This window comes from Schistocerca cancellata, chromosome 3 (genome assembly GCF_023864275.1).
Source record: "Schistocerca cancellata isolate TAMUIC-IGC-003103 chromosome 3, iqSchCanc2.1, whole genome shotgun sequence".
NCBI classification, from domain to species: Eukaryota; Metazoa; Arthropoda; class Insecta; order Orthoptera; family Acrididae; genus Schistocerca; species Schistocerca cancellata.
The window spans coordinates 116037743-116053471 of record NC_064628.1 but is presented as its reverse complement, the minus strand read 5'-3'; positions in this window follow the sequence as shown (position 1 = coordinate 116053471).

Here is a 15729-nt window from a genome sequence, read left to right as displayed (position 1 = left end):
TTACGCAAGGTTTCCCATACTTCAGGAAAAAAATGTTTCTCTTGAACGGAAAGCCACTTACTCATCACTTTGTTGGAGGTGATTCGACCCTTGAAGCCTCTTTAACTAGAACAGACATATGGAATCCTGACGGAGTGATATCTCGAAAGGCATATTCGAAGAGTTAGAACTATGTGAGAAGTGACATGTTGTTGCGCATAATCGTCTAAAAACGGAAAGTGGTTTTAAAGTAGCCCTCTACGCATGTTTCGAAATAACTGTCGGTTTCAACTCTATGCAAAGCTTATCCGTGTAACGTTGACTGTTTACAAGTGACCCCTGTTCTAGGTAATAATCCAGAATTGGGCCACGTGTGATCCTAACTTCCCCCCTTCCCACCCCCCCCCCCCCCCAACCGGCCCACATCCATCGCCGAAAAATGAAATAATAAGTGAACATCACTTTTCCTGCGGAGGCTTCGCTCTTGAATTGCATTTTCGATGGAGAAGGAAGTGCTTCTCATTTCATGCTCTGGTTTTTGCTCTCGGATTCAATGAGATGAATCTATTTTTTTATCCTCAGTGTTGATTCGTTTCTAAAACCAAGAACATTTCATCTTAATTAACATGTCAGTGCCGTATCTACTCAGAGATTCCCACACGAACAAATTTGTGTTCCTCGTCAAGATACGTTGGGACGAATGTCGCACAGATCACACCATCTTTACGTTGTTTTGGATGTTGTGATAAGTAGAACCACTTATAACTTGCATTTCGTCGCCTTTTCATCAACGTTCACTTCTTGGCTGTGATAATCAGGTAACTTTGTCATCGGCAGTGGATATGGCTTACGTCCTGTACTGTCCTCGTCTTTCACGATTGTTCACTCGTTTTAAAAAGATTCAGTCACTATTAAATAGTTCGCCGTGATGAAATATTGCGTCCGTATCGTGCTCAGCGTCTGAGATGAATTTCAGCTTCTGATACACAGATCGTAATTAACGGCTCACAGGACGCTGTTCTTCATTAGTGAAAATGAAAGGTCGTTCTTAAATAAAGCCTGGAAATTAATTACTTTATATAATACTTTTCAGAATTGAGATTACTTCTATTTCATATTTTTGAGGTTAAGAGACCTAAATTTGAATAGACATTCTGATTGCACACAATGACTTAGTGTATATGTTACATACAGCATTTAGAAAAAATGTTAAACTACTTTCGGTTACTCTTGGAACCCATATTTACCGACATTTCTTAGGCTCGCAAACCCCTCGAAAGTGCTGTTCGCTGTTTCTAAAGTGTGCTTGAGGAAGCGTCCTCTTGAGAAGTAATTTCAGACCTGCAGTAGGTAGACTCCTTGTGACAGGTAAAGGCCTTCCCCCAGCCTGTTAAGGGACAGGCCGCGGGCAATGGCCGTACTTCACAGAGCCACAACTGACAAGTTTCCTCTGGAGAGCCCTTTGGTCTCGTCCACCACTACCATGGCGCCACTGTGTCTGTCTTCCTCACTGGCGAACCACGTGCGAAGTGCCCATGGCGGCATTTAACATTTTACTGCGAAATTCGCTTGCTGTGTTATTGATGTTCAGTAGACACAGAGCCAACACCCACCACAAGAGCAAGTTTCTTAACCCACTGGCTGTATAGCTGACTGAAAGATTGAAAAATGTCTTACGAGATAGATAGTATTATTCAGGTTTTTAACGGATATGAAATTGGATATAAGTACCAATAGAAGAACATACAAAAATGCTGAAAACGAAGCTAGCGAACGCAAATACGGAAGTCTCAAAAATTTGTGATGCCATAACGTGTCAACGGAGTACGATAATACATGAAAAGAACGACTCCATCATTCATAAACACAATGGCGGCACTCATTACTTCTATATACGCCACTGCAGTGACTAGTGTGGAATGATCTCCCAGCGATGATTCTTCATAATGTTCTATGACTAAAGCTGAAAAATCACTCACTAAATTAAGAAAATCTTTGAAGTAAAGATGGCATTAAAATATTTTTTAAAAATGAGATTGTCAGAGGGTACAAAAAGGCAAACTAGAGGATAACACCTCTATGAGTATAAAGAACTCAAATGGCAAGCCAGTACTGAGCAAAGAAGGAAAAGCTAAAAAATGGGGAGAGAGGAGGGAATGTGCAGAAAGGTTATGTAAAGTAACCTCAAGTGAAGGCGAAGTAGGTGAACATGCTATGAGATATAATACTCTAGAAGAATTTGACGGAACACTCACATATCTGGATGGAAGCTTGGTGTATGGAATAGACGACACACCCAAAGAAATCAGGTTTGAATTATACCGAATAGTCAGTTTAATAAGTCATGACCTCAGAATACTGAAACAAATTACTGTTAGAGTCAGACATTGGGTGCAGTGGGTTTGGGTTTCAGAGAAATGTAGAAACAAGCATGGCAATACTGACCCTACGATATGTCTTAGACGATATGCTTAAGAAAAAGAAATATAGAATGAGATTTTCACTCTGCAGCGGAGTGTGCGCTGATATGAAACTTTCCTGGCAGATTAAAACGGTGTGCCCGACCGAGACTCGAACTCGGGACCTTTGCCTTTCGCGGGCAAATGCTCTACCATCTGAACTACCGAAGCACGACTCACGCCCGGTACTCACAGCTTTACTTCTGCCAGTACCTCGTCTCCTACCTTCCAAACTTTACAGAAGCTCTCCTGCGAAACTTGCAGAACTAGCACTCCTGAAAGAAAGGATATAGCGGAGACATGGCTTAGCCACAGCCTGGGGGATGTTCCCAGAATGAGATTTTCACTCTGCAGCGGAGTGTGCGCCGATATGAGACTTCCTGGCAGATTAAAACTTTATTTAAATATACTTGGGTTCTATATTTCATTTACGATGTGAATGTATACCTTTATATTATAACAGTTGATAACTGATATTTAAATATACTTGGGTGTTGCGAATGTAATTCTACAGTAACATAATAAGCCTAGACACTGAAATTTCTGGCAAAGAACCTACTCGTGTGATAACGCAGTCTTTTTTTCCGTACAGGGATAATTGTAGTGAGTACCCAAACTATCGGAATGCTTGATTTATGCGGCCACCCTGGAATCTCGCCATTAGGGTGACTGATTTCAGTGTGTTTTTCCGTCCAACCACTGTAAATTGGCTACCCGAGAAATACAAAACCCAACCATCGTAATGAGGTAAAATGTCTATGCAGTGGTTGCTCCCTGTACTAAAAAAAAACAAGAACTGGATGTCAGCTTATACAAACTACACCTAGAATTAGAAAACCAAATCTCCAGCTCCTCAGTGCTATAGGACACAATAAAAAGACTAAATCACTACTCACGGTCAATAATGCAAAAGAAATGGCAGAAACAAGAACAGAAATTAAATAAACTCATGAACAAAAACTGCTCTAAATTCGAGACACACACACAACACACATTCCATAAACGCTTGATTAATTTTACTGACAAAACACTCACAAAAGAAGAAGAACAGCTGCTTGAGAAAGTTCCAAAATACAATTTGAACTTCCACATAACACATAAGACCATAGAAAATCTTATTACTGAGAGTGAATACATCGTAGAACAACATGAAAAAACTAACACTCGAGACTTCAACCCAGGCCTAACAAGAGAACTAGTGACAGAGGAAATGAATCAAATCATGAGAAATAACAAACCATCCATAAACACAAATAAGAAAACATCTGATGAGGAAACCATGAACAGGATACACAGAAAACTAAAACAACACAATGCTCTCATCACCAAGGCAGACAAAGGGAATGCTCTAGTCTTAATAACAGAGGCAGAATATATTGAGAAAACAGAAAAATTTCTGGCTGAGAAAGAAATAAGCAAGCTGACCAGTGACCCAACACAAAGATACCAAAGAAACGTAAAGACTCTCTTAAAAAGCATCACACACACCTTGACAGAACCAGGCGAAAAGAACGACACAAAAGAACCCTAAATCTCCACTCTTAACAAGCCTGCCAAAGGTCCACAAACCCCTCATCCCAGTCAGGCCAGTGGTTGACTTCAGAAAAACTCCATCTTACCTCCTACGGAGACACATGCACACATTGCTACAGGAAACATACACACACACAAACAACAGAAGCCTCAAAAACACAGGAGACATAATAGAGAAAATTAGGAATGTCAACATCCTCTCAACAGAAAAACTGGTAACTTTTGACATAACAGGCATGTACACGAACATACCCACAGAAGAAACTATAAACATTATAGAACAACAGCTAAAATGCAAGAAATTCCCAGATGTACAAATAAATGAAATCTCATCTATTCTTAGGCTAATCACAGAACTAAACTACTTCACTTTCAACAACAACTTCTACTTGCAACAAGAGGGGTTTCCCATGGGGTCCCCCATCGGTGGAACATCAGCCAACACTTTCTTGGACCATATAGATAACACGGTATTCAATAACGTTGTAAAACAAGGAGGGTACAAAATAATCTACTGGTACCGATATGTGGATGACATAATCAGTCTTGTAGATGAAACACATAACGGGATAGAAGAGCTACACAGTAATATCAACACAGTACACCCACAAATCCACTTCACAATGAAAATAGAAAACAACAAGAAACTAAAAATAATCAAACAAATTTCTGTTGAAAACGACTACAAAACAGACATAATAAAGAAACTCAACAACAAGGTAAAACGGAAACATGCAGTACACACAGAGATCACAGCAGACCACACCACTTCAGAAAAAAGAGAGAGGTGGTACACACTAGCATACAACAACAAAATATCACATAGAATAGGAAACATCTTGAAAAAGCAAGGGATCCCAATAACATTCAGAACAAACAATACAGTTCAGGAAAAACTAAGACCAGTCATAAAAAAACTCAGACAAATTCATCAATGCTAGAATATATCAACTCACTTGCAACTGCTGTCAGGCCCAATACATAGGACAAACAAGCATAAACTCGAACGATGTACACAGAGCACATGAGAGCTCTAAAGAGTTACAGCACACATTCAACATTTGCAGAACATCTAATGTACAAAAACCATAACCCCACTAATATCGAAAACGATCTATACATTCTGAGAAACAGCAACAGTCAATACCGACAACTAACAACACAAGAAAATTACTACATACAAAAGGCTATTGTCGAAGGGTTCAAGTGGCTCTGAGCACTTAACATCTGAGGTCATCAGTCCCCTAGAACTTAGAACTACTTAAACCTAACTAACCTAAGGACATCACACACATCCATGTCCGAGGCATGATTCGAACCTGCGACCGTAGCGGTCGCTCGGTTCCAGACTGTAGCGCCTAGAAGCGCTCGGCCACTCCGGCCGGCTATTGTCGAAGGGAAAAACGTAATAAACGAAAACACAACACTTCGTAACAACACACTCTTTACGGCTCTGAGACAACTGACTAAGGACACAGAACAGTAAGCACACACACGCAAAAGATCCACTTCCCCATCACACACAGAGACATAAACATGAAGAGAAGTCGTCGTAATTAGCGCTACAGTTTTTCATAGCCTTTCTCGCCACATGCGATACACCTCTCGCGACACACGAGAACAGCAAGATGGCGTAATGTTCTGGATCAGAAACAGAGTGCGAAAGTTTTGTTTTTCTGTTTATAAAAGCAGCCACATACCATCCAACGAATGTGAGTACACGAATAGCTAAGTAACAGCTCAGTACACACCAAATAACAGGTTTTCCACAACACTACAACAACCCCAAGTATATACTGCTGACACACGAAGTTCACCTTTTAGTATTATGTTTATTAACAGCCGCTCATATGGTTGCTGATGACATGATGTTCGCTAAGTAAAAAACGGCAACAGAAAAAAAGTGCATAGAAAATATGTCGCACACAGCGACAACAAGTGCTTAAAACATGCTCTAACATTCAATAAATAAAGTAGTATAAAAGTGTCCATAGAAAACTATATTTCAAAAAACGAATAGTAAAAATGTAATAACGTGCCTCTGTGTTTGTATAACCATGCTATTTTCTGCATGTTTTAGATTAAAAAAAAAACCACTCATGATGGCGATATTTGTCGCCGAAACTAGTTTGGAAGAATAAAGAAATAAACGAATAACAAGTTGCTTTGCATTAAGGCGGACTCGGTTTTCTGATATTACTGTTTTCTATGCAAACACGGACCAAATGGAAGAGTTCCAAGACAAAATCATTGCCTTAGTTCTAAGTTGCAAAAAAGGCACATTGGATATTTGTCAATTACAGCGCCATTTACCACGAAGCGAAAACAATAGTTTGAGTAAACCGTAAATATTTTTTGATGGAATCTGAATATGCAATAAAAATGGGGGATTTCTCTTTCAAAATACCAAGTAGACCGCGCCCACGCAGGAGGGGCGGTTAGAAGGTGTCCAGTTGCAGCACAGTTAAATGTTCCCTCTACTAATATTAACTTTTCACTTATAACATAATTTCTTTTTCTTTTCGTAAAATGCCATGTATATAAACCCAAAAACAGCAAAATGGATTCCATACTGGAAATGGATGGAAAAAGGTACGCCGGCCGCGGTGGCCGTGCGGTTCTGGCGCTGCAGTCCGGAACCGCGGGGCTGCTACGGTCGCAGGTTCGAATCCTGCCTCGGGTATGGGTGTGTGTGATGTCCTTAGGTTAGTTAGGTTTAAGTAGTTCTAAGTTCTAGGGGACTTATGACCTAAGCTGTTGAGTCCCATAGTGCTCAGAGCCATTTGAACCATTTTTTTTGAAAAAGGTACAATGAAGACGTGTTCGGAAATGCATCGTTGCCACTATTTATGGCGCTGACGAATCAAAATCTGTGCAGTCTGTTTATAGTATGTTATCGACACAACGTATTATAATCAACAGAATGGTCCGGTATTCATGTCGGGAACAAGTCGACGCGGTGTTTCTATACGGCCAAGCTGATGGGAACGGTTGAGAGGCAGTATGACCATACCAAAACAAGTACCCTCACAGACACATATTATTTCAAACCCGTTTTTGGGCGTTTGTGTGATCATGGGTCCTTTCAGTCACATGAACGTGCAACGGTGCGGCAGACTGTGCGTACACCAGATTCTGCCGGATACTGAGACGAACCCTGGTACAAGCTCCAGGCAAGTAGCCCGCCAACATGGTGTAAGCCAAAGTAGGATTACGTGTATCTTACGTGGAAACCGCCACTTTGCAAATCTGTTGTGACGTGGGTGCGATGCAGCAATGTACTGCGTTCCGGGACGATTTGTTTTCGTTGCAAGTACACCGTCCATTTCCTGAAACATGTGCAACGGACCTATTTTCCCTCCATTTCCAATCAGGAATCCGTCCTTGCGGTTTGACAGTTTTGTTAATGTTCATTCACACTGTGTGTGTGTGTGTGTGTGTGTGCGTTTTAGATAATGATTTATGACTATGTCGTGATAGTCTAAAAGTGGAAATGAACTGTATATAAACATTTGTATATCAGTGTACCATATATATTTGAATATGTGTATTTCTACACAAGACAACTGAATTGAATTGATTAAGCGCAGGATTTCAGTCCATGGACGAATGTGAAGTGTGATATAGAAATAGAGTTACCTAATCTAATGTGTACCTGAAAGCTATAGATTGATATGAAACAGAAATATGGAGACAATATTACGTAAAATAAACAGTAATATGGAAAGAATGGTACAAGGTCATGAATAGGTGGTCGGATCTGTTGGCTGGAGTAAGCACAGTTATAATTTAATCTTTACTGTTCAAATCTTGTTGCATTTTCAGAAAGGTAATGTTATTTACATCTACATCGATACTCCGCAGTCCACCTTCCGGCGCGTGGTGGAGAGTATTACGTACCATTGCTAGTAACTTTATTTCCTATTTCGCTAGAAAACAGAATGAGAGAAAAATGGCTGTCTATATACCTCCCTATGAGTCCAAATTTCTCGCATCTCATCTTCGTGCTCCTTAACGCACAATGTATTGAGGCAACAGAACCGTTCTGCAGTCAGCTTCAGATGCCGATTCTCTAAATTATCTCAATAGTGTTCCTCAAAAAGAGTATCGCCTTCCCTCCAGGGATTCCCACCCGAGATCCCGAATCATCTCCATAATATTTGAGTTTGTTCGAACTTAGCACTAAGCAGCCCGCTTCTGAACTGCTTCGATGTCTTCCTTTAATCTGATCTGGTTCGGATACCAAATACTCGAGCAGTACTCAGGAATAGTTCTTCCCATAAACCGAAATCCTTATACGATCCTTCTGTTTCATATCGCTTTGCAACGTTACGCCCAGATATTTAAACGACGTGGCAGTGTCAAACGAGACGCTATTAATGCTGTATCCGAAGACTATGGATGTGTATGCTAAAATTCTTCAGTGGCGAATAGACCAACTGTTCTGTCTACCTACTTAATTCTGATACAAAAATATAGAGACTGAAGTTCATATATGTATGGAAAGTATGAAATTTAAGCGAAAGCTGAGCAACAGGAACTGTTAACAATCCCATCAGATGAAATGCTAAATTAACTAATGAATTGTGAGGAATTGCAAGACGAGCGAGGTAGTTCAGATTTGGTTTCCTTTTTGGATTCAGAGTTGATCTAATGTTTTCCAGTTGCTTTCATCTACTTTACCTAGAGGCCACTTGTTTCTTTCAACAAGCTTATTACAAGTGAAATCAGTATGAAAGACTATAAATAAGGAACAAACGCCCTCTGAATTGTCCGTGTCCGTGCGAATGTACTAATCCAACATGGTGCCTCTCCGGACAATATGAAGCAAAGGTGCTAGTAGAATTTAATAGATTCTAATGTTACTATTTATTTATTGGGTTGGCAGTTTACAATGATCTTACTGTGACCATGCGATGTAAATAAAACAGAGTGATATACGATGAATACCAATATGAACATTGAAGTGCTAGCTTGTACAGTCATTACTAAATGAACTAACATTGTGAATAATTTAAGGTGATAAACAAAGATAGATGTGCGCACAGTATGCACACCGTAAGTGATTCTTACTTTAAAACAGCAATTTTACCTAGGACGTTGTGAACATCTAGTGCCGCGCTGCTCAATCTTTTTTTTTTTCTTTGAGTCGCATCAAAGTATGCGTCAAGCTTGCACCATACCCCTGCAAGTGATTACTTTTCCTAGGAGGAAAAATACAATCATATGAAGTACATAAAATACATTTCTTTTTCTGCGGGACGGCTATGAGATGCAGATGTTACAAATTAATTTCGACAAGAAATTATTTTACGATATTTTCATTATCTTCTGAATATTTTATCTGTGGAGCATTCGAAGACATTACAAATTTTGCGACGTATCTGACATTAATTAGCGACACACCAATGTGTCACCTAATGGAGGTTAAGAAACGCTGATCTAGACTGAGGGTTACGCTGGGAAGCAGTCCGAGACCTGAATGCTATTGCATGTAGGTATCAGGGGAAAGCATTGTGCATTCCTCACATGAACGCATTCCTAAACGGACTGGGGTTGAGCGGCGTCGGCGAAGCTACAGTCAAGCTAGCCAAATGTGCCGTTGTACACAACAACCAGCGTTACACTACGGAGTAAACAAAATTTAAATGCAACGCAAGGACCACGGGGACGATCAAAAAGTGCTTGTAGGTAATATAAGTGTTGAAGCCTCACAAAGCCAGACAACTGTGGTCAAAAGTATCCGGATACCTGGCTCAATATGGCGCCCTACATTGGTAATGCTGAAATTCAAGATGGTTTTGGCCCATCCTTAGCCTTGATTACAGCTTCCACTCTCGCAGGTATACGTTGAATCAAGGGCTGGAAGGTATCTTGGGGATTGGGAGCCCATTCTTCACGGAGTGCTGCACTGAGGAGAGGTATCGATGTCGGTCGGTGAGGCCTGTCACAAACTCAGCGTTCCAAAACATCCCAAAGGTATTCTATAGGATTCAGATCAGCACTCTCTGCAGGCCTGTCCATTACAGGGATGTTATTGTCGTGTAATCACTCCGCTACAGACCGTGCATTATGAACAGGTGCTCCATCGTGCTGAAAGATGCAGTCGTCATCCCCGAATTCCTCTTCAACAGTGGAAAAGAGGTGCTTAAAACATCAATGTTGGCCTGTGCTGTGATAGTGCCACGCAAAAAGACAAGGGGTGCAAGCCCCCTCCATGAGAAACATGACCACACCATAACACCAACGCCTCAGAATTTTACTGTTGGCAATACACTCGCTGGCTGATGACTTTCACCGGGCGTTCGCCATACACACACCATGCCATCGCATCGCCACATTGTGTACCGTGATTCGTCAATCCACACAACGATTTTCCACTGTTCCGTCGTACAGTGTTTACGCTCCTTACACCAAGCGAGGCGTCTTTTGGCATCTATCGTCGTGATCTGTGGCATATGAGAAGCCGCTCGACCATGAAATCCAAGTTTTCTCACCTCCCGCCTAATTTTCGTAGTACTTAGAGTGGATACGTATGTAGTTTTGTGTTTCTGTGTGATGGTCTGGATGGATGTCTGCCTATTACACATCACGAACTTCTTCAACTGTCGGCGGTCTCTGTCAGTCTACAGACGTTACATTTCCACTTTACTATCACATCGGAAACAGTGGACCTATGGATGTTTAGGAGTGTGGAAATCTCGCGTACAGACGTATCACACAAGTGACAACCAATCACCTGACCACGTTAGAAGTCCGTGAGTTCCGCGGAGCGCCCCATTATGCTCTCGCACGATGTCTAATGACTACTGAGTACCTGTCAGCACAATGGACCTAATATGAAAAACCTATGTTTTTGGGGGCGTCAGGATACGTTTCATCTCATAGTGTAAGTAAGCAGTGGAGGAAAAGGGAGAAACTGGTGTGACAAGAAGCAAAACCTAAAGTAGAATCATTATAAAAAGACTTCTTATAAATCACTACTCTCTAACCTCCACGATTCAGGTACCAGTTAAGAATAATTTTGAGTTGCTGCCAGAAAATACACCTCTGTCTCCAATTTGTAAACAATCTTTTCTGCGTTTCTTTCTCAAGAAGTCCATTATTTTACTTGTTTCCAATTATTTTTCATACGATTATTTCGTGTTCACGGTCATTCATAGCGGCATAGAGAGCCAAGCAGCACCTCCTTCTCTGCCTAAAACCCAAGAGATGTACCAACCAGCCACACACTTGGCTGAGGCGACAGCCGGCTGTTCCATCCGTCAGCTTGAGCTGTCTGCCGATCAAGATTAAGCCAAGACAGCGTGCTTAGCAAACAAAAAACAGAGTGCGACCTACGTGTATGAATACTAATGCAACACAAATCCACTGATAAAACAACTAAATTATGTGAAACCATATTCTAAAATATACATTTGCAGTCAGTGAATAAAAGCATAAGCGTACAACCAATATTGTAGTGAATGTGAAAATATTTTGAATTGCAAACCACAGTAGCAAAAGACTTTTACCAGAAGTAAATAACTTGATTGTAAACTAATATTTCCTGTACAAAAACCTGAAATAATTTGAAGCATAACTCGTGAAAGAAAATCGATCATTATACAGTAAATATATCACGAGGCGGCATCCATTTTTCGCGATTTTGCTGGGTTTTCCAAGGGGCAAGCCCAAATACGAAGGCATAAGTAATAAGTATATCTTGGATATAGAAAGCAGTCCTACTTAATTAGTAGAAAACAAAGAGACAATGCTAAATAAATATGTTACAAAGTATTTCCAATGTAACGAAATAACAAGCAAAATATTTCTATACAGGCCCATGTTCAACCGATGGAAATACCATGTTAAAAATAAATGTATGGTCTGAATCTAATTCTGTAAAGTTAATACTGTATTATTGAATATAGAAAAGAAGAAACTCGTTTGAGACAGGAATATTTATGTAAATATAACTCCATACAACAAACGAAAAAGTCTGTATTTAATGAAAAGCGTATCCTGCAATACGTATAGGCAGCCAAGATAAAATCTTGTCGCTACTGAAAAGACATTTTAATCTGTAAAAGTGAGCGGAATAGAATGATGCCATACTTGTTTATGTTTTAAATAAAGTTTGTTTCCATTGGGGGCGGTATAATAGATTAAATTGCGACTTCATACTTGGCACATCTTTAATCTCTTCTGGTGCACGTGCGTGATTCCAAATATACTACATGCACAGGAATGTAGGGCTCCGTAGGCTTTTAATTTCGAGCCTTTAGAATGAATGAAAAATTTAATGATATTCACATAGCAAAATCCTACTTTGTGTTGATTGGTCGAGCACATGTAAAGGTGCTGTGAGTCTGTCATTCAGGCATGAATAAATGACGTTCAGTTGAATTTAACTATATCAACGTACATAATTTCATTTGACCCAGTCATTAATATCAAAGATCAATAATTAACTAACTAACTAATCATTTTCAGTAACTGAAAGAAATTCACGACACATTATAATTCTAGCTGGTGGGTTCAGTTATTAAATCTGTATACCAGGGTAAAGCTTCTTTCTCTAAGCTGAACCTGCACTTCGGAGTACGTTATTCTTTTCAAAAATTAACTTCATTTTTGGAATACGATAAGGTCAGATTTATGTATGAATATTACCGGCAGATAGGACAAGTAGTAGCTTATAAACGAACGTTATATTCTGCTTGGGTAATACGTGGCAAATTATGCAGTCGTTTCTGATAAAGACTTTCTGTAAAAGCCACTATGTCTCTGGGCTTCACACAACATCGTGCCATTAACATTAAATACTAGTTTACGTATTAAAAATACGAGTGGACTTCTAATGAAGATGTTTTCTAAGTGTATTTAATCACCGCCATGTCATTTCATGATTAATAGTTTACTAGTGTAAAATATGTTTTATTAAACTTTGTGTACGTTGTTTCTATCGTAATTAGAGAGAGCACAATTCAAGGAATAAAAAATTAAATTTCCTTATTCTTTCTTTGCCTCGCATCTGGTCAGCGCCGCGGAGTGCCATTCCATGTGGCCCGGGTTTGATTTCCGGGTGGAGCAGGAGGTTTTTACCGCTCAGGGACTGGGTGTTGTATTGTCCTCATCATCATTTCATCCCTATCTCCGACGCGGAAGTCGCACAATGTGGCGCCAAATGCAATAAATATATACATTTACTAATGTAATTCATTGTTATTATGTGCTCTCTTTTAATTAAAAAATTAGAAACTGACGTTAAACAATCATAGGTGATGCCTGTTAGTAACACAATTTTTGTTTCTATCTCGATAGCAAAGTTTTCTATCAGCATATGGTCGGTTCCAGTGCGTTGTGACACTGCAGTTCACACTAAGGTGTTATTCGTAGCCGAGCGTGTTACAACTGGCGGTTGTGCATAGGGAAGTAAAACCAGTTATATGTTAATAAAAATGCATTGCGATCGAGACAAATCTGATCTACTGACAGCAACGCGATCGCAGTATTTCCGTTATGATATTAGCATTTAAAGCGACCAGTATTGTTTTTAGACATATGAAGATCATATAGACAACGTTTATATCTAAGACTTCTACAAATTTTCACAAGAACTGTCGACATTTTTTTCTTTAGAAAACTGTTTTGCAATATATGTACTCTTTGAGTTGTAGATGGCATCATTGAGACATAAGGGCTGAATACAGTCGTGACCACGGCAAACATATCATAAAAATTATTTTTAACTAGACAGGGATGGAGATATAGATCGTTGCAATTCTTTAGTTAAAATCATCTGTCAGAAGTGATAATTTTGGAACGTGACTGTAATTCTTTTGTCGTCAATTACATTAGGCATCTCAGAAGGTCAATATTCACGGATATAATATGAACGACATTTCGAGGCGAAAATGTTTTAACACTCCAAAAACCTGCGAGGTAAATTGACGAGTAACCGAAAATTATAAAATACTACGAAATATTGTTAGTAGAATAACTGGCTCGGTTTTATATCTTCGCGACTGTAAGTTTTGAGTATCTCAAACTCGTCAGTATTGTTCACTCTTACAAATCGGGCTTCGTAAGTTAAATAACTAACAGGTTCTGAATAATTACTGCAATTCGTAGCTGTCTCAATCATACGGTAGGAATGGCTGCCAAACAAACTTCCCCCGAGTTGGTTATTGCAGTTCGTACAATATAACAGTCACCCTTCTTTGCGCTAAAAAAAGAAAACCTATTAATAGGATACAAGGGATATTACAAGTGCGAAATAATAAAGTGTTATACAACATACCGAAATCAATTTTATGGTTATTTTGCTTCTACCTACACGTTTTAACAACACAAACTAGAAGCAAGAAAGCTGAACAAGGAAGTGGCAGGTGAACGTTACCAGGCAAAAGACGAATATTAATTTTACACAGCTGTTCTCGCTGCTCCCTCCATTCCTCCGAAGTTTTACCGATTCCATTTTATGATTTTTATGTTCTAAATTCATACGTTCTTTTCTTATTATAGGTAACATACCATTACACTGAAGAGTCAAATAAACTGCTACACGTTTTTAATATCGTGTAGCATGACCCCCCCCCCCCCCCCCCGAGCACGCTGAAGTGCCGCAAAACGACGTGGAATGGACTCGACTAATGTCTGAAGTAGTGCAGGGCTGTCAGTAAATCCGTAAGAGTACGAGGCGATGGAGATCTCTTCTGAACAGCACGTTGCAAGGCATCCCAGATGTGCTCAGTACTGTTCATGCCTGGGGAGTCTGGTGGCCAGCGGAAGTATTTAAACTCAGAAGAGTGTTCCTGGAACCACTCTGTAGCAATTGTGAAGGTATGGGGTGTCGCAGTATCCTGCTGGAATTGCCCAAGTCCGTCGGAATGCACAATGGACATGAATGGATGCAGTTGGTCAGACAGGATGCTTACTTATGTGTCACCTGTCAGAGTCGTATGTAGACGTATCAGGGGTCTCATATCACTCCAGTTGCACACGTCCCACACCATTACAGAGCCTCCGCCTGTTTTATCAGTCACCTGCTGACATGCAGGGTCCATGGATTCCGCCCGATACAATTTAAAACGAGACTCGTCCGATCACGCAACATGTTTCCAGTCATCATCAATCCAGTGTCGAAGGGCCAAGACGAGGCGTAAAGCTTCGTGTTGTGCTGTCATCAAGGATACACGAATGCGCCTTCGGCTCCAATAGTCCGTATGGATGATGTTTCGTTGAATGGTTCGCAAGCTGACACTTGTTGATGACCCAGCATTGAAATCTGCAGCAGTTTGTGGAAGGGTTGCACTTCTGTCACACTGAACGATTCTCTTCAGTCGTCGTTGGTCCCGTTCTTGCAGGATCTTTTTCCGGCCTCAGTGATGTCGTAAATTTAATGTTTTACCCTGCTCCTGATATTCACGGTACACTCGGGAAATGGTCGTACGGGAAAATCCCCACTTCAGCGCTACCTCGGAGATGTTGTGCCCCATGGCTATTGACGCCGACTATAACCCCACGTTCAAACTCACTTAAATCTTGATAGCCGCAGTAACTGATCTAACAAGTGCGCTATACGCTTGTTGTCTTGTACAGGCGTTGCCGAACGCAGAGCCGTATTCTGCCTGTTTACATATCGCTGTATTTGAATATGCAAGACTATACAAGTTCCTTTGCGCTTCAGTGTATATCTACTCCAAAAAAATTATTTCCTTGAAACAAGAAAATAAATAAAAAAATTCTACTTTGCCTGTAATGTCTGGTATAC